Source organism: Aythya ferina (assembly GCF_964211825.1).
Source record: "Aythya ferina genome assembly, chromosome: 10".
In the NCBI taxonomy this organism is placed as follows: Eukaryota; Metazoa; Chordata; class Aves; order Anseriformes; family Anatidae; genus Aythya; species Aythya ferina.
The window spans coordinates 10995059-11021970 of record NC_140306.1 but is presented as its reverse complement, the minus strand read 5'-3'; the positions used below and the strand labels follow the sequence as shown (position 1 = coordinate 11021970).

The window sequence follows — 26912 nt, the reverse complement described above, 5'->3', positions numbered from 1 at the left end:
TGCTTAGCTGTCTGTCTAGTTGGACCAGACCATGCCCACAAATCAACTACTGTCATTTGATGTTTGCTTGCTGTTGACCTGCCAAATATTTGTATGTGCAAGACTGCTATCCAAAATAGTTAAGAGAGCTCACACAAAAAAAAAAAAAAAAAAAAAAAAAAAAAAAGAGAGATTTGGAAGGCCTCAAGGTGAAGCAGATTAAAACCTTATTTCTCTGGGGAGAAAATTGGTGTTTATTGTAAAAACAATTAAAAAAATCAAATATCCTCCACAAAAAATAAGTCATCCTAAACCAGAAGTGTGATGTTTTCAGGGAACACCCTTTCCCTGCAACTATATCAGAAATTAACAATTTTGACAAGTTATTTTCCACCAGTTCTGGGTAAGGTACATGAATGGTCCTTGAGATGCCAGCAGATGACAAATTGGAGATTGGTCTGAAATAGTATACTACTACAAATAACATCATCTGCCTTCGTGGAGGCAAATTATTCCGTGGGAAGGAACAGCCCTTCCCTACGTGGTTCGAATTTGTCCTCAAAACAAACCACACGCTCGGTCCCAACCACCACAACGTGACCAGATAATGAGACCTGGGAGGAAGCTAAAAGAAGAGCAACCAGACCACCCTTTCTGCCTTCTGATAGCTAAATGATCAGATGTTTGGAAAAACTGATTTATGTGGGAAGCCTCAAACCGCTAAACGAGGCTATGAGATGACAACGCGTACTTCTGTGTGTGGAAAAAAAGCCTAAAAATATCTGAAGGGTGTAAACATGAAGGAGAGAGTTGCAGTATCAAAGGGACAGCGCATGGTACAGGGTTCAGAGCTGGCAGCTTTCGCTGCTGTTCAGAGAAGCGGATAGGAGATAACTGAGAGGCAGAACAGCATTATCATGACTATATTTCACTTAAACCTGTTCCTTGGTGACTTGAGTTGTCACGTCCTATTCCCTTCAGGGACTAGTATCAGGAGCTGTCCCACTGAAATACTGCCTGGAAACAAAACACAGCAACAAAATATTTTCCCCTCTGCTTAATTGTGGTGACCTCCAACACCATGGAACAAACTCAAACCCTCTGAAAGCGAGGGGGTTCTTCCCACGGGGCTGTAAAAACCGCTCTCACCTGCCAAGTATCATTTGTCCTTGCAGTCGCTCCCTTCCTTCTCAAGTAATAAGACACCGTATGGATCATCATTACCAGACCCCAAGAAATTGTTATATATTTCCTATAGCTCTCTCTAGATATATGGTTGGATTCTCAGCTGATGGGGAGCAACGCTGATTCATAGCAGCTGAAGACAGAGCCTCTTGTGTTTTGTCTTGTCTTCTCATCTCATTGAACTTCCCAAGGATCTAAATGAATGTAAGGGAAATATGACCTTGCCTCAGTGAATTGTTTTGGGGGCTAATGTGCTGAGAGATTTATGGGAAAAGAGTTTTTTTTTTTTTTTCCCTTTCTTTAATAAAAAAGTGCTTTCATTCAGCAGCTTTGATGGAAAGCCTGCAAGGACCCATGATAAGTATGTAACCGGAACAGACTCATATTAGATATCACTGTTACAAATCTATTAGTCCCACACATTAGAGCATGTGCTGGACCTGATGAGCTACACTAGTGGGAACATGAGTCATTTTCTGAAATAGATGTAGCTTGCAAATCTTTTAGACCGTTATCCAATTCCTTTTCTTTCAGTTTAATTAGGATATAAAACATGGCCTTAAGAGCTCGCAAGAGTGGAAGAAGCTCCATGTAAAGGATAGAGAGTCAGCTGTGAGCATTTCCCAGCTGTTCTGCTGTTGATCCTGCTGGCTTTCACCTGCCAGGTGGTTTTGCTGTCCCCCCCAGGGGCTGACGGAGGCAAGGCCTCTCGAAATATTACAGGAGGAGAGCTACTCTTGCTCATGCAAGGGTGATGTGCACAAAGCAGGTCGGCCTTGGGCTCCTTCCACATCCTCGCCCTGCCAACACCCCGTGCTGGGAAATGCTGGGCTCTCCTCCCAGCCGGCCTTGCCACTGATGCTGGCGGGGCACATGGCACCAGTGGGGCTTGGCCAGCGCCCGGCACAGCTCCCGACATGTGGAGGGGTCTGCCAAGAGCTCCTGAGCTGGGTAATGCAGTGACAGCAGGGAGCAGCAACGAGGCAGAGCAGTGGTGGTTCTTTTCCAACCACATATGCAAAGCACCTATAATGAGAAGAGACGAGCCCCTGAGATCTGTGATGCTGCTGATGAATTAATATCAAATCAAACCATACACTTTAAAGACAAGAGCATCCAGCCCTTCTCATAACTGATGCAGGACATGTTTCATCCAGAGCAGATCTGCTATCATTGGAGCTCTTTCTGTTCTTGAATTCATCTGTTCTGTACGTTTGAGGACTGGCGCGATTAGCATTTGGCTTTGCGAATTCAGAACCTAATTCCTATGAGTTTTCATGTCTCCCTTTTTTCTTGTTTTGATTCCTGTTTGTCCGTTTGGTAATTTGTTTGGCAACATATTTCCTGTTTGAAATAAAAATAGCAGAGATGGGCATCTACTTTCTTCCTGGACAGATTCCTTTGGATAATGATTTATTTCTTTTTTTTTTAAAGAAGGACACCTGGTTTCCTCATAACTGAGTGTTGGCAGGCACAGGGGGGTAGGGGTGGGGGGATGGAAAAATGCATCTGTTTAGAACAAATGCAACACCGTAGGAAAGCTTTATAACATGATCCAAGATTGGCCTGATTGCCTGATGCTTTAAACATATGGTATGCTCCTATATATATTATGCATGGAAACTAGCTGCATGCACATAGCAGCCGTTCTGCAATGTTTTACATACAGTCTGCCAAACCCTTAACTTCTCCCTTCTTATTCAAACACAGCTCTTGGCGAAGACGATGAGCATTTATCCAAGGCTCACTGCATTTGGCGTGCTCCAAACCTTCTTCCTCAGCTTAATCTCACCTGGATAAGGATTGCATCCTTACGCGCGGGGTGCCGACCTTCCTGCTCCTGAGGATGTGTGCAGCTGGATGCCTGTGGCATTGTGGCAGTGGAGGAAGTGTTGCTGGGCAGGAAAATAAGCCCCATCTGCAGTGCTGTTGGTAGGATTTGATGTAATGCTCATATATCATTTGTTAGCTCTTATTCCTGCTAGTATGTACCCAGCATAGTCTAGGGTCTCTAAGAGAGTTTTCCAAATCCACCTAGGCAGGATTAGCACCAGGATATGTGCTAGGAGCTGAGGAGAAACTGCCAGACCCCATGTTTTCTGCCCTGCTCTGACACAGGTCTCTCTACCTAGCCTTCATCTGGTTTAGCTTTCTTTTATGAGAAGGAAAGTTGTTCTTCTGGGGGGAATTTTACATCACTTTTGCATTGCTGGTCTGGCAAGAATTTGGGTGAGGCAGTGCCATTGCTGCTGGTGCAGGTATTTCTTGGCTACCACCAGTGCTGTGCTTGGATTTCATGAGGTGATTCATTTTCTGGGGGTGAAACATCTTTTTTTTTTTTTTTTTTCTTTTTTCCCCTTTTTTTTTTCCTTCCTTTTTGAAGGGTAGAGAAGGGCAGAGAGCCAGCTATAGCTGGTCTTAACAGACTGCCCAGTGTCATCAGGCATTTTGGTGCTATGTTGAGGTGTCTGCCCTTTAGTGGGGATCACAGACCAGAGGATCTCTCTAGCAGGTGTTTTTTTGCTATGTTAATGTCTCTGTAAGTGGTAACAATTCCAAAAAATGCAAACAGTAGATTTTTCTGGATCAAGAAAAGAGAGGATGCTTCAAGCTGTTCAGTCCAACATCACCTGTAGATTAACCAGAGCCTCCCACTGCTCAGCAAGACATTATCTGCTTGTCAAGGTGGTCTCTGAAGGCCTGAGGCATCCAGAAACCACGTGGAAAATTTTGCAACAATTCCTCCACCATTAGCTCTGCCACAGAAAACTTTCAGCAGTACATCTTTGACAGGTGTAATTATGCCTAATGTGGTGTCAAAATGTTGCATTTTTGCAGAACGTAGTGTCTGTCTGATCCCCGTCCACCCACATCACCATCGGAGGGGTCTGAAACCAGTCAATACTTCTTTTGAGAAGTCATTAGTCGGAAGCCAGCATGAATTCTATGAATTTGATTAAAGAGAATACCTTCCCTCTTTTATCATTTTTAACACTGAACAAGGAAAGCTATTTTTGCTGTCTTTGAATTTCATTTTCTCCTCCGCATAAAATATTACTGAAATCTCCTGGGCTCTGCCAGGAACTGGGGGAATTCCTGTCCTCTGCTTCCTGCACATACGCTCTGTGGCCTTGCAGCACTGCCACCAAAATCCTACACAATTAGACCCCAAAGGGTGATCCAAATTCAGATTTAATCTTGGGCAAAGAGACGTCTTTAGATCAAACATTGCCACTACTGTGCAAAGCAAAGACTCTGAATGCACCGCCATGCAACGATCATTAGAGGAGCAGAGGATCTAAAGTTTAACACTCACCCAGATGAGTGATGGATAAACACGGTTTTCCTTAAAAAAGCACTTTCTCATGCTCTTTAATCCATCCAGAATTTAACAACTGGGTGCTGACTGAGACACAGCTTGATTGGGAAGAGATGAAGGGATGGAGGGGAAGCTTAACACACAGCCAGCTCAAAGTGAACGCATTTAATGCTGCCTATCTTGGAAGCTTTGAAGAAAAAGCCCTTGTGTCCTCAGTGGTTCTCTGTGGCAACTTTTTGGCATTAAAGTTCGCAAAAGAGAATTACGGGCTCCCATTATCACTTATGGAGATGGGATCCATTGTGCTGATTCCCACACTGTGGAGATTTAACATTTGCCATGCTTCTTTCTACAGATACGCTGTGATGTGTCCTTTTCAAGCTGCAGCTGACTACATTGAAATCTTGACTGACGCTGCTTATCTGATAGGGGCCGCTTTTCTGCTGGCTGCTCTTTAGAGTGATAAATGTCAGGAGTTTGGGAGTTTGCTTGTATCTGGGCACTCCATCTGAGACTTTGGGCAGGTAATTATCCCCAGACCACGGGACTTTGTCATGAAATCCACTGCGGTGCTGGTACGGGGAACGAGTCAGCCAAGGGTCACGGATTCGCAGTATCCAGGAATTGGGAAGCATCCACAAAGATAAGGAGTAAAGGATAAATTCTGAACGGAGATTTTCCCCTGCCAAAATGAAAGCAGGCCTTCTCTGACACTGTGAGGTTGTCTGCGTTGGTCACCCGGGAAGGCCATGAGTTGGGATTGACCTAGTAGCCTCCAGATTTGAGGCTTCAGTCAACCAAGAAAAACAACTAACCCTTGTAGGCCAGTATCACAGCTGGAGCAAAGCTCCCTCTTGTGTGAGGGAATTGGTAAAGAAAACAGAGATCTAGGGCAGCTGGTGGGTTCTCAACAGTAAATTTTCTTCCTCTATAAAACCTTAACATGTTTTTTGACCTGGTGAAAGCTGCAAGGAGGAAACACCTAGAGAAGTGGAGGTCTCTTTTGTCCCTTCCTTTCTGTCTCACTTTTTCTCTTCCAGGTCTGTTTGGTTCTTCACTTCCAGAATTTATCATCTGAAAGCTGAAAATAGGGTTCACTGGAATCCATGAAATGTTGACTGCAACTTTTCTGTGTTGACGAGCTCTGAGAAATCAGGCTGGCAATGTGGGGAGGCTGGGATCCCTGTAGTCATCCTCCTGTTAGCCCAGTGCAGGGCTGTTCCCACCAGTGTGTTCTGGGCAGATGAAATAACTGAAATCTCTGCCTGGAATTGATGTTAGCTTTTTTTTTTCTTTCTTTCTTTCTTTCTTTTTTTTTTTTTTTTTTTTTTTTTTTTTTCTGGAAAACCATTCAAAGCTGATCTCAGTGAGTTCCTTGGCTCTTCATACACCACAGGAGGAGTGTTAAGCAAGGTGCTTGCATCCTGGCCAGGCATGATGGCCAGCGAGGTGGCCACCAGAGGCCTTAACTCCTGCTGATGCTGGCAGCAAAGCCTGGGGCAAGAGGGCTGGGGTGGCCGTGGGTTGGCACCGAGAGGATGGAGAGGCTCTGGCAGCTTCTCCCACCACCTTGGAGCCTGTTGCAATGTGTTACTCGGAGGCACAGGGTGAGGCAGACCCTCTCTGTCTTCAGACACCTGAGTCAGTTCATTTAGAAGCTTGAGGGTAACAGTTACTTCATCTGTTTGTGCTTTTGTTTTTCTTTTCTTTTCATTTTTTTTTTGGTTGTTGTTTGTGCCTTTGTTTGCTTCCCCCTCCTTTCCCCTTAACATACCCTTTGAGCTGTTCTTTAATTGAAGTAAACGGAGCAGCTGCTATGGTGTGTGTTGTTTTTCCCATTTTCCCCTGTGAGTCACACATTTCCTTCCTTAATGTCTCTATCTTCCGTCGGTCTGTACTAATGAAGCCCCACATCTCAGCTGCTGAATGCTCAAGCTCGTCTGCCTGGAATTTTCTAACTCATTTCAATTCATTTCCCACTTTCCCCTCTCCCTCCTGCTGCCTTTCTCCCATTCCCATCCTATCTCTCTTTATCTCCTCTCCCTGTCTTTGTCTCTTCCCCACCCCTCCCTCCATGTGTCTCACCAGCCGTGGCTCCCTGTCCCTTGTCACCATCGCGCAGAGGGACAGGGGCTGTGCAGGTGAGCGCAGCCTCTCCTCTCCCCTTGCTGCACCTCCCTGCTCTCATCCCCCTCCCTGCCTGCTGCCCTCCACATCACCCCTTTCACTCGGCTCCTTTTCTCCAGCACCATTTTTCAGAGCAATCCACAAAGCACTTTCAAATCCGTGTTTAAGTTGTCCCCTCCTGACCCCATCTCCTCATGGCCTCCGGCAGCAGCCTGTAATGCCCTGTGCTTCAGAGGAAGGTGGGTTTGTCCTCTGCCCCTGGCCCTACACATCAGAGATACCCACATTCTGCACAGGCTCAACCCGAGGTTGAAACCAGAGGTGGGCAGGCCAGTGGCCAGGGGAGGGCAAATTCACAGGGTGCTGGGAGCTGTAAATACTGCATGCAATTGATGCATCTGCTGGGATGGTGCAGAGCAGCACTGCCATAGGTGCCGGGTCAAGGAATGGATCCTACAGCTCTGTGTTGCAGGGAGGCTGGAGAAGCCCCTCCTGGGAGCAAGAAAACACCAGGAAAGGGCACTATCCTTTCTGCCCCTTTTTGGTCTGTGGGGGAAGGAAATAAGGTTGCACAGTCCCATGCCTGACACCAGTGGACTAAGATACCCCTTGCAAAGGTATGTCTTGCATAGGTTTCAACCCAAAGCACCCTGTCAAGAGCAAGTAATGGGAATAGCAAATGGTAACATCTCCACTCTGCTTTGCTTACGAAGGTCATTCTTTCCACAGCTTTAGCTGCTCCAAGACAGGAATAGTAACCTGGGGCATGGGAGGCAATGTGCTGGTGTGACCTGCGTGCCATGGAGGGCTGAGGCATAGGGAGGTGAAGACATGAACCAAGAGGATCCTCCCCAAATAAAATCAGGTATGTTGCAGAGCACCGCTGCTTGCCTGTGCTGAAACGACACCATTTTCTGATGTCTGCTGACCAGGGGTGTCAGTGTCCTGTTCTTTTTCTTCATTAACACTATTTTTTTGGTTGTTGGTGGGCACTTCCTACCCCCATTTCAACTCTTAGCCTTTCTGTTCTGAGTTGCATTTATATCCTCACTCTTGCAGAAGATAGAAAATGTAATTCCTTCTCTTAAAAATGTGGGGAACTGATATAGAAGGAAAGATGCAGTCTGAAACTTAGGGTCAGAGCATGTCACCTGTAACTTGTCAGCAGCCCCTTCTCTAGAAGAGCCTGGGACCAACTGTACTCTCAGTGGTGTCCCTCAGCAATGCCAAGGAAGCCAGAGACTGCCACGAGTCTCCATTTTTGATAGAAATCCTCACTAAAACCCCACTGTCAGAGCTGGATCAGATCCCTTCCCAGTTTTCCATTTTTCCCTTCCACCTTGTACAGATGTCTTTTCGGTTTAGGAAGAAGTAGAACTGAGTCCTTGAGATTCAGCTGCAGGAGTCTGACCCCAGACCTGGAGTTTTGCAGGTTAATTCCATCTTTACCATTAAGCACCTGATTTCCCCCAAAAGAAAATCAGGGTTAAGATCATTTTGGAACCATAATAGAACAAAGAAATGCAAATTTCTGTAAGGAAGGAAAAACACCTTGATAGAGATCAGACACTGGCTTACATACCCCTGGGAGAACCGGCGGAAGAAGTCAGAGTTATGAGCCCTGGATGGCTGGAGGAATTTTGCTCTTGCTTTAAATTTTGTTATGCTGCTTTCACTTGAAAATGCAGGTTCAAAGGAAAAAAATATCATAACAAAACAAAACACACCAGTGCTTTCCTCTTTGGCTTCAGGGCCTCCTGTTGAGGTTCCCTCATCACCATAGAGATAATGTTGCTTGTTAGGCCTAAGACTAGCAGTTGGAATTCAAGTGGACAAAAAGACCTAAACAAACCCATTATAAATCCCCAATTACTTTCAAACTGTCAGGCTTATTAAAAAATGTAAATATCCTTCTCATTCTTGCAGAGAGTGTATAAAAATGCATGAGGCTAAAAGTCAGCTGAGCTGAAAGGAGTTGGTTTCTGAAATAACTTTGCTGGGAAAATTGCAGAAGTCTCTCTCGGAGGGCAGAAGGAGGACAAAGTACACCTGCCTGAGCCACTGCTCTCACCCAGCCTCGCTGTTGGAGTGTCACTGGTGCCACCCTGCCCTGCTGCGTCAGACATCTCTTTAGATAGTTGAATATGCCTTTTTTTTTTTTTGGCTGCTTCTCAGATTTTTTATTTCAAGGGATGGGTATGCAGTTCCAACAGGGGGAATTTCTACCAGCTGATAGGAGTCATACCCCAACTGCAGGTGGCTGAATTTTCCCCTGTGCTTTTCAGTATTTACTGCTCACCTCAGTGGAACAGTTTTTCTGTCAAAGTTTTACTTCTGCTTTCTGCTCCCTTCCTTCATTTGTGAATGGGGAGAAGGTTTCTTTTGTTCTCAAATTTGGTCTTGCTCCATCTGCAGAGGTGTTTCACATGAGTCTCTTTAATGTAATGTAATATCATCTCTGTTTTCACCCTGACCTGCTCCTGGGCTCAGCGAGGACTTACCCAGAGGCTGGGATTTTCCAGCTGTGCAGCAGAGCCTGGCTAGATGGTGAGGTTATTTCTGGAGGCAACCAGAGTTCCTTCAATTCTCTTCAATATGAATTATATTGAGGACCAGAATGGAGATTCTGTCCTCCCCCACAGCTACCAAGGACAGTCCTTGGAAGGGAATGTTATCAAATGTATGCAACCTGGCCTTTATTATGTTAGCATCTGGCAGATTCAAGAGGAGTCATTCTGGTGGTAGAAAAGGGGTAGTGTTGTCCATGAACCAGGGAGAAAATCTGTATTCCTGCTTCCACTGAACTCAAGAACAAGCATCTGGGGCACAGGCAGAAGGGCAAATGATCCCTGGGGATCCCTGAAAGACAAGCTGGTGTGCCATGGGTGCTGGGAGGCCTGTTATGCTCTGTAGCAAAAATATCTCACTTGATCATCTTTTAGGCTGAAAATACAAAGAGTTTTTGTCTGGAAGTGACACTCCTTGTCTGTTCTCCTGTATATCACAAGATACACATTCCATATAATACACATTCCATATACTAGAACATATTTCATGCAGTTGCTTTGTTTTGAAGACCAAGACCTTATTTATTTATTTATTTATTTATTTAAATTTTGCAGACTTCAAGCCATGCACTCGTGGTGACAGGGTGCTCAAACCAACGGCACAAGATAGCTCTTACCCCGCAAGAGCTTACTGTCTAATAAAAAGCCAGAAAGAACAGGTGGATGTTAGAAACAATGAGACAACATTAGTGTAAGATGCAGTGGTCCAGCACATCAGCAAGTTCTTTGTGGTGTCCAGATTTGGTAGGCATCATAGAGAAGGAGAAAACAAGAACAGATTTGTAGGCAGAATAATGAAGAAAGCTGGTAGTGAGCTTCTCATGTGCAGAAGGGAGCAAGGAGAAAGCATTAATGTGTCTGTGTGGACACAGGATGTCTGGGCAGTGGTGTGGGCTGGATTTTGCAAATCCACTGTTGCCCTGATGTGGCATTGGTAGTCACAGAATGGGAAGGAAGGGCAGGCCTTCAAAAGGAGATAAGGAATTTAAATGCTGAGTTACAGCATTGCTACATGTATACCAACAGGTGATACAGGATTACTATATTTTATCCAATTGCCTGTTTGTAATTCAGAGGTGTAAACAATAAGAGAGGAAACAGTCAGCTGTTTGATTAAGTAAGGAAAACTGAAGTGACAATATAAAAAAGCATAGTTGCTGTTCTCAGTCATCAACAGAGACTGGCTTAAAATGCTGCTACACTTAAAGCTCACTAGAAAGTTTACAGAAACTGCTAAATTTGGCACTTCTGCTCATTCTCTTTGGAAAAGCTAGATAGTGGAATCCTCCTTTTCCATCCCTTTGCAGATGCTTTGGCACTAGTTATATTTTTGTCTGGATGCTCATGAGAATCCAGTATTTTCATTTCTGAACATTTGAGGGAATCCCCAGAGCTTTGGCAGCAGCATTTTCCCAGGAGAACTCCACTTCGAAGCGCGAGCACAGTGGAAGATGCAAAGGCAAAACATGGCCTTCTGCTCAGCTCTGCTCCGCACCAGCTTTGCCTCCAGCACTGGGCTCCTGATGTCGAGCAGTTTGCAATATCCTGGTGATAGCCCTCCCAGCCTGGCAATCCTGCAGAGGCCTGCCGTGTCAGAGTGCCCGAGGTGTTTTCTACCTTGAGACTCGAGATGATGAATTTCTAGAGTGAGAGGACAAGAGTTGACTCCGTGTTAATGCCAAACTTTAAATGTTTTGACTATAAAACTGAAACAGCATTACCTATTCCCAGCAGAGCTCCACTCTTTCTCTCTCTCCTCCCCTTCTTCTCTCCACACTGTAGCCTTTTGTATGTCTCAGGCATTAATCCCTCGCTGCCGGGGTGTGTAAATTAAAGAATAATAGAGCTGCAGAGGCATAAGCTCGCAATGATGGGGAATGTGTTTGTCTGCTAAGAAGCAATTTCAGCGAAAATTAACTCAATTTCATCTGAAATAGTGAAGACCGGCATAAGCTGGCAGATCCCTGAGGACGGTAAAATTACTTCGTCAAAGCTCTGCTTGCTTAAATTAACCAAGCAAGCACTCCAGGTTATTGGCAAGATGCAGCTAGTAACTAGGTTTTAATAAACAAAAATAGCTTTTTGGATAAATAAGGAAAGTGCAAAATGTCTTATGTATTCTGCTGATGCTTTCATCTGTATGTCCTCAACAGCGGGACCTTCACATTCCTTCAGGAGCTTCCTTTCAGTCTCTGTGTCCAGCTGGTCCCTCTTCGGAGCCTTAGCAAACAAGAATGAACCTGAAAGTGCTCGTGGATACGATATTAGATAAACTTTTCCCCAGAAGCTAACAGACTGAATGGCTCAGTTTGCAACACTGAGGTGAGATAACAGCAACAGTTTTTAGGGTTATTTCCACTTTTTTTTTTTTTTTTCATACTCAGAAGATGACTATTATTGATTTAAATTGCATCACCTCAAAATATGATGTGGTGTCAGAACAAGAATTGCTCTACACTGTCACTGATACGGCAAATTCCCCAGCTGAATACATTGCTGCCAATGGGCAAGTCAGGATGCGAGCTCTCTCCTCCAGCTAGGAGCTCAGGTCCAAGGGGAGTGAAAATTTCATTACGACAGGAAGACTGGCTCCAGTACTAGCTCAGAGAGCTTGTAAATCAGTTGAGAATGTGCTGTAAAGTTCTTTTGTTGTTGGTGGTGTTGTTGGTGGTGTTTTGTTTTGTGTTTATTTTTTTTTCCTGTTATTAAAAGCTTTTCTTAGGACTGTGTTTTATGAAACCACTTTGTTGTTGGAGGTTATGATCACTAGGAAGAGCCTTCTGGAAAATGCATGTTGGGCTTATTGTTTTGCCTCCTAGTCCACAAGTACTAGGACAGATTATTGTTTCTTTTGGATTCCATTCCTCCAGGTACTGTGATTTTTGTTTTGGGAATAGCATTCATCAGAAATTTCATTGGACAGAAGCATAAGGGGCTTAAGAACCCATTCATTGGAAAGGAATATGACAAAGCTTCTCAGAATTGCGACCTCTGTTGAATTTCTTTAGTTCCTCTCTCTCCAAAGAAGTCCATCAATATTCAAAGAGCGCTCGATATTTAAAAGCTTTGGGTATGTGTCATCTCTAACCCCACTAGAAGGATGGATTGCTCCTTATTGTCCTGGCCAAGTTGTGATTTCTGGCACTGCAGCTACTTCCCCTCCTGGCTCCAGGTCCCCACTGAATGGGACTGTTAATGGTTGATCTGAGGCAAGGTTAGCTGCAAAAGCATCAGACCAGCCAAACCAGAGGATGAGGTGGAACCCAAGTGCACACGATTTATTCCCTCCCCACTGCACTCCCCAGGTTGCTTATTTCCCCCCTCCCTTCCTACCATAAATCACAGTATCTGCAGAGGGGAAAGCAGCTGCCTAGAAGATTTGCTGAGCCATCCACTCGTTGAAGTGTTTCACTGGCAAAGAAATACTTTCTCTTGCTGTTGCATATTTATAGTTTGGAGATTTCTTGTTAGGACAATCTGAGGTTATACTTCTTATTTGTGCTGGTTTCAGATGTCAGGAGAAGATGCTTGGCTAATAACCCACATTTACTGCCATGAACTGTAGTGCCTTGGCTTGGGAGAGAGCTGGCAGTCCCTCAACAACAGCAAAAACCAACAAAACACAGGGTAGGAAATACGGGACCAGCACCGTGTAAAATCACCTCCCTTTGATAGGATTAATTGCAGAAATGCCACCAACTTGTCATTAAATCCAACAAATGCATTTGGAGCAAGGGATAAATTGCCCAGCAAGGCAGTGGCTCATGGGGACAAACGTGCCCCACTGAGACATTTCATTGCAGCTCTCCTCCATTGGGCTGTCTGTCACTTTTATTTCTTTTCGCCATTAATGCAGTGGCTGTGGTCAGAAAGGTGCCGGCTTTAAAACAACAGCGTCAAAACCATCTAGGAAAATAATAAAAGCCCTGCACTATCACAAGCCAGGCCGGCTGCTTTTGCAAAGCTGCTATCTGCTCCCTGCATGCTGCTCCTGCGTTGAATCTGCTCCCTTCGCTGATAAGACCCGGTTCATCTATTGTCAGCCCCGCTGAGCCAATCTAGCTGCATTCGAGCGAGCTGGATTTTGTTCTGCATCACGTATCAATGACAACTTCCAGCTATGGCCTTGCTTTAAAAACCTTGCTGGTGAGGGTGCATGGAGCTCGAGGAGCGAGGCAGATCTCTGAGCACAAAGGGAATTCAAAGTGGCTCAAAAACAGGCTTTGAAAACATAGCAAATGTGCTGTGGAGGCCATCAGGAGGGACTAGATAAACATGGGACACCGGGATAGCCGCAGGCTAGGCTGCTGTAAAGTGCCGTACCTGGAGCAGGAGTGTCAGCGGGTACAAAACACAGTAGTACGCCTGCTATAAAGGCAGCAAAAAGGATGCTTTGTGATTAAGGCACAGCAGTGACACTGAGTGGCTGGAGCCTAGTGCGAGCGATCTCAGCTCGGGGCTCCCTTTCTGGCGGTGTTTGCCAGGCACCTTGACTGGAGAGGAAATTTTGCAAGGGCGTGTTGAAGGCAGACAGGAATGCAGGCAAGTCTCCAGGGCCCTGCACCGAGCCCTTCTCAGCCCTGGGGAAAGTTTCCACCGTGATGCGGCCATCCCTGAGGTGGGGAACAGAAGGGACTTGCCTCTCGAGTTGCAGATAGATTGTCTCTAACTAAGCAGGCCTTGAAGAACTACAGTAATTTGAATAGTAAATAAAACATAACCTTCAACTACATTTTTATTAATAGGATTACACATTTTAAAATCAAATTACTTTGATACTCTTGGCTCAGGAAAGTCAAGAGTTAGGGGAAAAGGCAATCACATAGGTGCTTTGCAGAGTACAAAACTGCTCAAACTGTAGTTTTTGTGTATTTCATCTTTAATGAACTTGCCATTTTATGAGTCAGCACTGATGGGAAGTGTGATGGTCTTCTTTCAGGAACACCTTGCTCTTCATCTCTGCCTGCCAAGATGTCACCGCCTTGCTCTTTGCTCTCTCAGACTGCCATGGTTTTCTCCAGCCCACTTAGACTTCTCTACTCAAAGATTAACCCTGCGCTCTCATGCTGGATAACTTACTTCAGCTGAGGAGAAACAGCAGTACATGACAGATAAGAAAGTAATTGCACCCTGAGGAAGCATGAGGAGTGTCTGCATCATATGCACTTGCTTTACAAAACAGGAACTACTTATTCAAAGGAGCAGCCTTTGAAATCCAAAACAGGGTGCATAGAAAAGCCACCATGGCAATAACTTCATTAGATTTCTCACATGGCTTCTTGGAGCAGTTTCTATCCTGTCCTGAATTTAGTTTTCCACCATCAGAGATGGAAATCAGACAATGTGTCTCAGTGGCTTCCTGAACTAAATGCATTGTGGCCAGATCTCAGGATAAGGGCAGAGAAGTTGTGAAAATCCACTGTGAGAAACTGTGGGAAGGAAAAGGAGGGTTGGGATGAAGCATCTCAAGGTGAGGAGGTGATTGGGTCCAAGATGGACTTTAGACCTGATCTAGACTTGTTTCTCTGGAGACATCTCCTGAGGCTGCCCAGAGGAGTCACACAATTTGTTTTCTAAGGGTTGGATGATGTTTAACCTTCAGGCTTCACCAGATGTGACTCACTATGTGCCCCTGAAGATCAGAGGCACCCACCCAGCAACTCGTGCTGACGTTCGTCATTCTTGATCTGGAAGAGCCACATTAGTGCAGATGTCCAGAAAAGAAAAGTAGACAAGGTCATGGAAAAAAATCCATTAAGATTTACTAACCCCAGAGATACCTCCTTTCAAGTGGGAAATGCCAGGCCTGAGGTCTCTGGGAGCAGGCAGAGTACAGAGCACAGCAGTCTCAACATCCTCACCCTTTTGTGCCCTTTCCTTGCCACTGTTAGAAACGGGGCAGCAGGCTGGATGGAGGTTTGGCTTTGCTCACCACAAATGTTCTTCTCTTCTTTGAACCTCAAAGGTAAAAATAGTCAGAGATCTTACCCAAGTGTCTTTCAGATGGGAAAAGCTTTCAATTGCTTCCAGCCTGGGGCCAGAGCAGTACCAGTGACCATGAAGTGGAAGGCTCCACATCCCGTATTAACCAGTCACGGCAGTCTTGTTCTCTCTTCTTTTCCTTGCCTTGCCTTTGCTTTTTTAAATCCTCTAATGAAGCACAAGTATCCGGAAGGAAGGCATGCTAGGGGTGACAGGGAAATGTCCTTCTGATCTCTCCTCTTGAAGAAAGATTTGGAACATTTTAATAAAGTGGATTAAGAACTCGGACACAAAAAGTAACCTGTTTCCCTGTGACGGGTGCTTTAATCTTCTCCCTGAGCTGCTGACAAAGGCTTTCCTTAAAGAAACCTCCTGAACACAAAAGGGAGAATAAAAGAATGGGAGAACAGACTGAGAGGTGCAAGATGTTTAAAAGCACCCAAAAAAATGAAGCCGCTTGGGTGTTAATTGTGTTCTCTTTTCCCAGAGCCTGTTTTCCTCTTTCGCTTCCGATTTTGGATCAATGCTAGAGGCTGCAAAGCTAACCCAAGGAAGGAAAAAGCCTTTGATTAGACAATCTGAGTGGTAAAAAAGGTATTGAACAGAAAGTGCAGTCAATGAGCTGCTCAATACAACAATTAGAAGGTGAAACTTTTTCTTACCCTTTCGAAGCAAGACACACCTCTGCTCTGCTGGAAGGAGGTGGGTGGGAGGAATTTTTCCCATTCTGGTGCCCAATTGTCTCCTGGACCTATTCCATTTCAAAGAAGAGTATGACCTATAAAATTGACCCGCTTTTATATCACCCAATGCAGCCTATGAAACTATCTGGCATTTAAAGGGACACTCCCGGTGTTTTCAGCAACAAGATTTCCATGACAATAAATTAATAAACTAATAAAGAAATCTAGAAAAATGTTATCTTTGCAAGTGTTCCTGGAGTATTTCTAATTAAAGAATCTTTCCAGCATTGCTGGTAATATAAATGGTTATACAATTGAAGTTTTGTCCAGATGGGGAACCCCACTGTTCCATGGACATGACGTGGGAATTAAATCTCAGTTGATTGGTTTGACATGCCAACACGGTAAGTTCATTTCTTTTCTTCCTGTCTCAATGGTCAGAATTATTATTGTAAGACTAGAGACTTATTTATATGTTTGCTTGTTTCCCTTTCCCCCACTAGGGTATTTTCAAGCTTGGGAGCATCTCAAGGTGTTATGGGCGGTTCAACAGATGACTCTGGCCAACAGCCAGTGTCACTTGGCAAGAAGGCCACAACGTGTGCCCTCGGGGACTTTGCAGACTTGTAACTTTGCAAGTCCTGCAGTGATGAGAGTCATGTCAGTCTCTTGGGCTTCATTTGGAGCTGAATTTGGTTCAAGAACATGGTGTCTCCTTCAGTCTGGACCAAGTCTACTCCAATCCAAGACAGAGCCTGAGCTGCATTTGCTGTGGCTCTGCCAGGGACAAAAGGTGCCATCACAGGCTCTCTCTGAACATGGGCAAGCAGAAGGTAAGTGTGAGTCAACTCTTTTGCCCACCAGGCAGCCACAGATATCAAAGAAGCACGAGTCCCAGGGGGGCCTTATTTATTCTTGATGCTTCAATTTAAGCTTGTCTTTGCTGCCTAGATCTCACAGCAGGAGGGGAACTGAGGCGTTTCTGCATCTCTCTCCCTCACAGCTTCAGATACATCTACAGCCATTTATAGACAGAGATCATGGTTGCCGAATGAAAGGTGGGTTCACGTTTTAGCTGTATCTACTTTTGTGAGATGAAATCTCTCGTTTTTGCCCTCTCACCTCTGTGAGGCTGAAGCCATTCCTTCCAGTCCCTGAGAGGGTTTTGTTTTCCAGTTCTCCCTCCAAGCATCAACTGCCTGCAAAGAGCTGGGGCAGGAAGGGTTAACCTCCATTTCCCTCACTCACTACCACGAAAAAATGCACAAAGACTTGTCCACACTGCTGCTTCCCTTGTTCCGCTGTGTAAAGGGAAAGAAAACCCCAAACAAACCAGAGATAAAAACCCGGCAGGTTTTATAGATCAGCAGCCAAAGAAAAAGCAGGGACAAGGAGCAGAGGGCTGGGGAGGAGAGCCCTCGGCTGGCCCCACACAGGGCTTCCCGTTCACATCTTTCACTATATCCTCTGCCCTCCAATAAACACTGCAAAGCCCGAGAATCACTCAGCATCACAAATCACTGCACCTCATTCCCATATGTCGCCCATGTTCTCCCTCTCGTCCCAAGAGTTCTCTACAGGGCAGCCAGCAGCTCACTGCCACCCAACACCTTCCTGCACAACATTTTGGTGCCCTGCCTACTAGCACAGATTCACAAGCTACTCGTTATCTTTCCTTATGCCATTTCCACCTTTCTACCCACCCTTGCTAATGTCCTGCCCCTCCTTGTCTTTTTGTGCACCGTCTTGCCCCAAACTGTCTTTTTTTGGGGGTGTGTGTGGGAGGGTCTTATTTTTTTCTGATTTGCAGAAAAAGAATGAGTCTAGGAGCTTTGTGAGTTTTGTTTTCAAGCACACATTTTGTTTTGATAAACGGCATTGTTTTGTCTATAGAAAAGTATTAACTGCTTACATCTATTTTCTCAAAGACCGCACATGAATATTAAAAGGGATTTATTCCTACAATGGCTTCGGGCAGTTGAGTAATCCATTATAGGCTGTCATATCACACTGTGGTAATGTGAAAAGCTGGGAGTCCCTCCAATAATATTTATTAGCAATACAGGCACATTTTCACTTTACAGGTTTTTTTCTCCCTTCCTGTGGTAAGTTCACATATAAAAATATTCATTAGTTTCTTTAAGCTGTTGCTTGATTTTAATTATGACTGTGATAATGATGATTTAAAACAATAAGTGAGTTTCACGCAAGTGATAGTGACCTGGTTTATAGCGTTTACTACAATAATGTTTAATTTGAGGCCCCCCCAGGCCACCTGGACAGTTCGCGTGGGTTGTGCTTCCCTCCCTCCTCGGGGTCTCACGCAGGCACAGCAAATAGGAGCTCTACAGCTCTACTGCTGCAGACCTCACAGTCCTGCTTTGGGCATGGGGCAAAGGGAGTTAGGAGGGTGCAAAAAGGCTTATCTCCTTCCCCTATCAATGTCAAAGAGTCGTGTGTTGGAGAGGGGTCTCCATATCAGACTGTAACCGCACCACGTGCCCCCCTGCCCCCCTTGTCCTCACAATTCAGCTGTGCTGTATTCATTTTGGTTTGTTTTTCTTTTGACCTTTTCCACAGAAGATTTTGACTCCCTCCTATTTTATCTGATCTTTTGATTGCTTTAAGTTTTTCCCGGTCTTCACCTACCCACACCAGAATTGGAGTAGTTCCTGCTCCCAGTGACACCGAGGCATGGCAGAACCTCCCCCCCATTTCTCCAGGCGGATCTCCCAGAGAGGTGCTGAGCCATTAGGGTGGGCTCCAAACTGCTTTATTGTTCCCCTGTGGAGCCAGCCAAGAGTCCAGCGAGGACAGCACCTGCAGTGACACAGCCACTTGTTCCACCGGGCCCCGAGCCAAGACAGGCTCCTTATTTCACAGGAGTCGTCGAGCTGCTGCCAGAGGCTAACGAATGGTGGTCAACACTGAACTGACCTTCCTCTGAGCTCATGATCCCAAGGCAAAGAGCTCCATTTATCCAGAGCCCAATACTGCCAATCAGCTCTTCTGCATCACCTTCAATCGGATCTGGCTAGGAGGGCAGCTTGTTAAATGGTTTTCCTGTCCTCGGATGGGCGCAGGCACACAGAGAAAACACTTGCCTTCATTTCTTGCTTGCTCCTTCTCGTTATATACTAGACATGAGCAGACCACGACCTGATGACAAATGCATGCTGAAGGTGGGGTGTATATGGAGTCATGACAGACTGTACTGCCCGTCATGAACTTGGAAGTAGGCTGTGGGACAAAAGGTTTTATTCTGAAAAGAAGATCTTGTTTGAGTCGTGTTACTTCCTGCGACAGATGGGTAATCTACAGCAGTTTTGATGAGTGAGTATCAGTAAATGGGTTGTGTGTAGGATTGATTAGTCCCCATGGTTCACCCAGGGCTTTGCAAGCCCTGCAGAGTTTTGCAAGTAAAGAGGATTTTTACTGTGTGTGTAGAGAGGGGATGGAGAAGCTAAAGAATGGGTGGAAAAGAGGCTTAGGAGCATTAATGTTGTCCTCTACCTTACCCCAACTGGCTCCAGACTTTTCCTGTGGTTCACAACTGTGTTTCTTTTTTTGGCTTTTACCTCCTACAGGTAAAAACCCTCTTCTCCTCTCAGTTGTCACTGCCCTGCTTTGCGGATAAAATGTCTGCTCTGAGATTATGCCAGCACAAGTCAGCTTGTGTTTACACATGTGGGACCAACATCTGCAGGTGGGGCTGTGCATACATGCGAATGCAGATGGTCCATGGTGTGGGTGGGAGGATGGGAGTGTACACTAAAACAACAGGGCTCACCTCCATGGCCCCTTTGTAACTCATTCTTCAGCCCAAACTCCCTGGCCAATACTTGTGACATAACGATAATCTCCACAGCAACCTATTACGATTATATAAATAAACCTTTTCAACATTATTACACTGCACAGAGGAGGAACAGAGTGATGAACCACAAGGGGTTGGGGGAAGAAATAGTTGTGTAGACAGTCGAAGACATCTAACTGGCCATGAAGGGAGTAATGACCCTAAATTACATGCAAACAAAGAGTGTATTGTTTACGATCCCTTATCTGTTAATAGTAATAATTAAGAAGATTGAGTCTCGGCTAGTATCCAGATAGACAGTTCTCTTCAGGAAGCTTCTTATGGTTCAGATGGTAGTGTTCAAACTTGCAAGTCAAACCTAGGTTGAACTTTTCTGGATACGGAGAGCTGCTCAGAGCTGGTGGGCAAGACATCTTTTCATGCCTTGTAAAGTATTTATTTCTTCAAATACTTTGACTTTGGATGAACTTATTTGTCTCAATATTGAAGTGTGACCAATTTGCATAGACTGGATAGTTTCAAAAGGAATTGTCTTAGTTCCTCAGGTCATCTCTGAGCATCCATGCACAGCTCTCTGGGAGGGGGTATTATAGTGGGGCCTACCAGTGGGCTGGCTTTCTCAGGATGAGGGCCAAGTAACACCTTAAAGACTGCTCAGGGGAGGCAGAAGAGAAGTGGACAGCTTCCTCATGTTTTCACTTTTTAATGTGAAATGAAATTCTACATCACCAAATGTGCTTCTTACCTGTCTTCCTGTTCTCAGTACTCTCCATTTGCTCTGCCCACTGCCCTGGTCTCCAGTCCCTGCCAGATGAAGCCTCTGTACCTCAGTTTGCTGTGTTGTGGCCAGCAACCATAACTGACCAAGGTCCTGCTTCGTCTCCCTGCATCCCTTTCTGCCACCAAGCTGCTTCTGGAATCTGAGAGGAATCAATATACAGCAGCACACGGCTTTATTAAACACATCTATTCTCTCTGGATGGCTGCAGAGGTCTTCAGTCTCCTGTTCTACGTGTAAATCCTGGCATGGAGTTTTTTCTTCTTCCCTCACCCTCCATTGTGGCTCCACTTTCCATGAAATCCCAGCACGGGATGTACATTGTTCATTTTGCCCGTGATAGCATGTGGCCAGCTCAAACTGGCCACAACAGCAGTTCTGTTGCTAGTTCCACACCACCAGGCTTGACCTCAGCAGAAGACCTTGCCCTCAAGAGCAGTTGGAAACCCAAGACCTGGTGCCTGAGTGTCGTTGGGGACACAAACCTGGGTGCATTAGGCTGCAAGAGAAGTAGCCGAGTGAGCAAGTTGTTCCCTGAGCCAGCCGCAAAGGACTCATTAGCCAGCAGCTATTTAGGTAGTGGCACTGCAGCAACTCTCAGCCGGAAAAGGCTGATTTGTGGCAGTTTCCTCTCCACACTGAGAGTGCACTGATCAGGAATATAAATACCGTTAATCCCCAGCGTTAATACCAGCAGCTTTGATCATCTTTCCCCATTATCACTCCCTTGCTGTTAATAAAAGTGATAACCATGGGGGAGAAGGGAAGGGGGACTGGACTAATCAGTTTGCAGTTGGCGATGCTGTAAGTAAACTGTCAGGTCTGGAGATTAGGGAGCTGAGGAAACCCTGGAGAGATGGTGTTAAATAAACACTTTTGTTCATGCAGGTTGGAAAAACGAGACGCCCAAGGCAACCCTGCCTCAGTGACAGTGCCTCTGGACTACGAGGGGGAGCCTAAAATCAAATTTCTACAGGGAACTTTCTTCGATTTTCTAAGGTATGCCTCCTTTTAATCTGGAGCTGTTGGCTGGGTAGCTTCCAAACTTGCTTGAGTTGTTGGGAAAGAGGCAGGGAGGGCCCTGTGTTCCCAACCAGGTACAGAAATTTGTGGGTTTCTGCTCCATCCTCTTCCTTTAGGTTCACACATGCTCTGAGCCACCCAGCTACATTGGCCTCGGGTCGGGGGTTGTACCAATGAAATCATCCCCAGGCTTTGGAAAGACTTTTCTTGGGTGAGGAGTGGAGAGAATATATTTCCCTGCACAGATCCTTGCTGATAGCTCAGGCGAACTAGGCAAAACAGATAGTGATTGATAGTATTTGCTTATGATGGTTCCTGATGGCATTTTGAGGAAGAATGGAGAGATAACTAATTTGCTCGCCAGAATCTTAGCTTACCTTTGAAAAATATAATTGAGTCTCTTGCCTTCATATTCAAAAGATAAATGTGCCTTGAGAATGGCCAATTGTGTCTGATTGTGTCTGCAGAGAGCCTGAGAATAAGGAAAAGCAGGTGCATCACTAGCACATTAGTTACAAACTCTCTTGATAGGCACTTAAGTGGCCCCATTATTAACCAGCCTCTGCAGGACTGAAAGGGCAGGGACATCCCTGCCATGAAAGCACAAAAGATCTATAGGAAATCACACCTCATTCTGGTCTGAAGGAGTGTCTAACACCATACATCTGGATACAGAGCAGAACCTGGGAGAATACCAACAGCTTTTGTTTTCAGGCTGATTGTGGTTGATGGTGAAGCTGGGAGAGGAATCCAGGAATCCCCAAACCCTGGAAATAGGGCTCAGTGGGAAGGCATAACCCATGCTTTTTGTGTCGAGACCGCTGGGGCTGAGGTCCACCAGAAGAAACAGGGCTAGTCCGGGTTGAATCCAAGCCAAGAGTGGCTCTGCTCCGTCATTGCAGAGCAAGACTGTGAGTGAATGGCCTGCTGCTTGTGGAGGAAGCCATGCCCACGTCCATCTATCAGTGGGAACTCCCAAGCTGGAACAAGGCACCAGCTGGAGTCTGCCCAGTGCTCCCATTCCCTTCTTCCACCTGCTCAGCCCCATCCGCCAAGAGCTCTTCCCTCTGTATTGTTTTCTCTTTTTCCTTTTCCTAGTGGCATCCAGCCCAGAGCTTCCACAGGAAAGGGCAAATGGGCTGGGAGGCATTTTAACAGCAAAAGGCAACTTGCAAGAGCTTTGCAAACTTCTGGATGGGGCCAGAAGGTCTTTTTTTCTGCGGCAGCTGGTCAGAGATAGCAAGAGCAAGATTCGCCTGAACCTTTGATAATTAAACTCTCAGCTGCCGAAGAGCTGGCTGCCTGGCTGCCAGATAAATGCTGTTTCCCTTGAATTAGTGTGGAGCCAAAGTGACATCCAATGGCTGGTTAGGCTCATCAAACTGGCTGTTCTCTACAGCTATCCCAGGGGACAGAGCCCAGGCGGCCATTTGCCAATGGAAAAAGGCAAGTACAAATTCCAGGCACGTATCATCCTGCTGAATTTATCACATCTGCAGTTCAGGTACTTTTAGACTTCCTGATGTCATAATACTCCTTTATACAAGAGCTTTCAGGGAAAGCTCCCAAATATGCATTAGACGGAGATGTAATAAGACAGGTCCTGTATATTAAATAGCTACTGCCAGCTCAAATTCAGTCCCAAATTTAGGGTTGAAATGAATGAACTATTACAAAGCCTGACACCATCAGAAACATTGCTGCACAATTTATTTTTTGGACAGGAGTTGGAAGAAAAATTGTGGGGGTGCTATTTCTTTAGGAGAAGGGAAGTGCCACCTGCAGGGCCTGCAGACGGGGCTGGAGAGTGACAATCTGAGAGCCAGCACTGATAAACGTGGGACTAACACCGAGCCTCATCCCCCAAGCTGAGAGAAATTGAAAATGCAAACAAAGAGGTAGAAAGAGCGGAGAGCAAATTGGTTTTCAAAAACTCTTCCTGTTTCAGTCATCTCAGGTGCTGCTGGATTCTGAGTCCCAGAAGTATGGCAGTGATTTTTAAGCTGACAAGGTCCCCTATGCGCCAGCTGAATGTGTCAGGACAGAGAATTATTATTTCAAAGGCAATGAAAGGAGGGATACAGTTTGTTAGATGCCAGGCAATGTCCCTGCTTGCTAAGAAAGGATAATGTTAGGATGGACTGAAGAGCAATGTTAAGATGAGGCTAAAGAGCTGCCCAGGAAAAGATGACACTGAGAAAGATACAGACACCAGCAGTGGGCAGGTTGCTCATCCCACAGGGTGGTGGGAGGGGAACAAATCTTTGTCATTACCTTTTATTTTATTTTATTTTATTTTATTTTATTTTATTTTATTTTATTTTATTTTATTTTATTTTATTTTATTTTATTTTATTTTATTTTATTTTATTTTATTTTATTTTATTTTATTTTATTTTATTTTATTTTATTTTATTTTATTTTTATTTTATCGTATCTTATCGTATCTTATCTTATCTTATTTTATTTTATTTTATTTCAATTTAATGTCCTCCCAGGGTGAATGCAGGGATACTAACTGCTTCCTTAGGTAGCATTTCTCTTTGCTGGGCCCTGATGCTGAGAGGTCTCTGATGTAGGTGGGAAGGGTGGCGAGGGCTGGAGGAGCTGAGCTGCATGTGGCACGTCCCCCAGCGAGCTCAGGGAGTGAGGAGAGGAGAGGGCTCTGCACTGGCGTCGAGTGATGGAGGAGGCTGGGTGGGCTGCCAGGAAATGGTTCCTCTCTGTTGTTATTGAACACCTACTCACCGGGGCTGAAGGATCACCTGGTGTTTAAATATTAAATATCAGTAAATCAGCTGAAAAGAGTGCCTGTCCAAGAGCTGATGAATGTGTGCTGGTGAGGGCTGTGCTCAGGGCCGCCTGCATCTGCAGTCTCCCCCTGCTCACATGCCCCCTGCACACGCACGTGTTGGCATGGGGGCTGTGCACGGACAAATTATGCAGGCTACTTGCACTGACTTTTTGCTTGAGAAAGAGGAGATAAAAGCCTTCAGTCCCAGCAATTCAGCACTAAAACATCTATTTCAGCACAAGCCACAATGAGCCTCGGTGCTGGGAACATATATTTGTCTGCAAATCAAAACCTGTTCTTTCAAAACCATATGTCATTGACGGATCAGCCCAGCTAATGCTGGGCTTTCTTTTGTGAAGGCCGAGCTGGAGGTAAGAGTTTTGATTTGCGTTTGCTGCTTTTAGAGCTGGGAAGAGTTTCGTTCCCAGCAGTGGTCTGTTTGGCCACCGGTACAGAGCATTGCAGCCCATGGTGATGCCATGTGAGACCATTACATCTTGGCTGACCTGCCCTGACATTTGGATGTTCAGTAGTGCCAGCTCTTTGCTTGCAGGAGGGAGAGCTTGTTTGCCTGACCCTACCAGGGACTGGAAGGACAACTAATGTTGACTAACGTCAAGTGGCTCTGCTACACACAAAAAGGGTCTCCTGAGACCCCTGCTAGCATGACTCACAATTAGAGCCAGCAAAGCTAGAGATTTTCATTAGCAAAAGTGTTTTTCCTAGTGAAGGACTTTGAAAGAGATCCAAACTGATGCACTGAGGGTTAGGTAGTCTGGTGAAGCTCTTAGAGGAGAAAGACTGGCAGCAGCTAGCATTTAACATACAGGAACTTTAAGGAACAATTTAAGGAACTTAAAATGGCCATTCCCTGGTTCCTATATCCTGCTTAACTCAGGCAGCCTGCTGGGGTAACAAAAACACTACAAATCAAAGATATCACTGGTAGCAGTAGAACAATAGTTGCCATGTGCTGCTGTACCCAAACTTCACCCAGATAGACAGTCCACCTTCTCTAGTAGTCATCACCAAAAGCTAGAAAAACAGCTTAAAAAAATGAACCCAGTCATTGGATAACAACCTTCCTAAAAGAGCAGAGGTCCACTGTCCTCTGTGGCCGGGAGATAACCATGATGAGCAATTAGCACATGAAAGGTGGCATCAGACTCTGCCCTCCTTTAGCTACCTCAGTTTTAACTCCATGTCTGGGGCCTCCTGCGGCAGCAGAAATTGTTCCACGCCCCCGTCACTTTGTGGCTGCGCGATGCCCTGGTATGTGAGAGCTTATGTTTATACCTCAGCTTTACTGTCTTTCCTGGAGAGCTGAATTTTCTCTTGGTGAAAGCAACAAAGCTCCATGGAAAAGCAACAGCTCCGAGGGCTGTGCTGATTTACTTCAGGCAAGTTGCTGGCTCAGTTTTCTATTTTATGCTCTGGGGATATTTTTACTCTGTACCTCCACCGCGGCCTCCAAGCAAATTCAGTTTTAAACTCATCACCGCAGGGGTCTCCTAGTTATGTCCCTGGATTGAAAGCACAGCTGCTGATGGTACCACAGTATTCTCTCATCACAGGCGATTTTGAGGGTAACTGCCCCAGAAGGTGGTTTGCCGGTGTGGGAAATCTGAGCGATCTCCTTCCTCTCTTATCAGTCCTCTTCCAAGTGGGTGATGGCTTTGCTTCTCCAGGATGGAAAGACACTGGCCTAATTGCTCTGGAAAAAACTTTCAGCTAAAGTAAAGCATGAAAAAATACCCAGAAAAGCCTGACCTTCTCCCAGCCTGTTCCCTTGGTAACCATCACCTTGCTGTTACGGTATTCAAAGACAACTTTTAAACTTTTCAGAGAATATAACAAGGAGGCATTCAGGCAGGGTCAGAAGGAGCTGGGAAATGAGTTTGCTTTGCTCTCAGGCAGAGGCAAGGTGTCAGGCAGGGAGGTGCCAGGCAAGGGGCAGGTTGCTATTCCCTCCTCTGGGGACCGTGAGCTTGTTTTGGGGGAGATACGAGCATGGCTAGGGTGCTTTCTCCCTTCCCTCCCAATTCCCCTCTTGCAGAGTCGGGTTAGAGGATGGAGTCTGCTTGGGGCTGGCTCCCTGACACCTCCCATTTAAGCACTGAGAGAAGGATTTTTTTCCATTTCAGTGAAACAGTGTTCTCTGCCTACTCTAGTTTCTTGTAAGGGATGGTTTCTGCACGGTGGTTTCCTGCTCTGTTCTCCACGCAGGGTAGCACACAGTTACCTGCCTCGGGTGTGGGTTGGTGGGGGCTCTCAGACCTGGGGTTGTAGAAGAAGCAGTGCCTTTCCTCTGGAGGCTTTGGCAACCAAAATAGATTGTGGAGTCGGGCACTGTTCCTTGAACCATTTTGGACCCTTTCTTCACAGCCGCTGGTGTGCTGCACCAAAGCATCCCAGCAACAAACCCACGCTTGCATGGCTCCTTCAGGAGGATATCCCAAGAGGACTAATTTTAACGCAGGCAATTTATTTGTATTAGTCTGGGAATACATAGAAATCTTCACCTTCTTTAGCTTTCTTGCATCAGGAGAGGACAGAAAACAGGCCAGCAGAACTGAGATAGCAAATTCACATTGATAGAGAGGTCCTGATGCATCTAAACAGTATCTTACCCAGTCAGACTGCAGGATGGGTATCTCC

The 26912-nt window shown here is 45.6% G+C and overlaps 2 long non-coding RNA genes across 3 annotated transcripts in view; both read left to right on the top strand.

The window, feature by feature from the left end:
- The first annotated feature begins 2882 nt into the window (after positions 1-2882).
- On the top strand, positions 2883-16669 carry LOC311442019. 2 transcript variants are annotated; one of them, XR_014696411.1, is made up of 6 exons: positions 2883-3096; positions 4839-5007; positions 7340-7475; positions 11331-11499; positions 15647-16246; positions 16346-16669. It is a non-coding gene; the product is annotated as an uncharacterized lncRNA (long non-coding RNA). The 2 variants fall into 2 exon arrangements; XR_014696412.1 differs by lacking the exons at positions 15647-16246; positions 16346-16669 and adding an exon at positions 14117-14234.
- Positions 16670-19064: 2395 nt separating this feature from the next.
- LOC311442016 overlaps positions 19065-26912 on the top strand; it is a 31374-nt gene continuing 23526 nt past the window's right edge. The window contains exons 1-3 of the long non-coding RNA XR_014696406.1: positions 19065-19175; positions 20423-20673; positions 21326-21436. This is a non-coding gene — a long non-coding RNA (uncharacterized lncRNA). The remainder of the gene's footprint in view (positions 19176-20422; positions 20674-21325; positions 21437-26912) is intronic.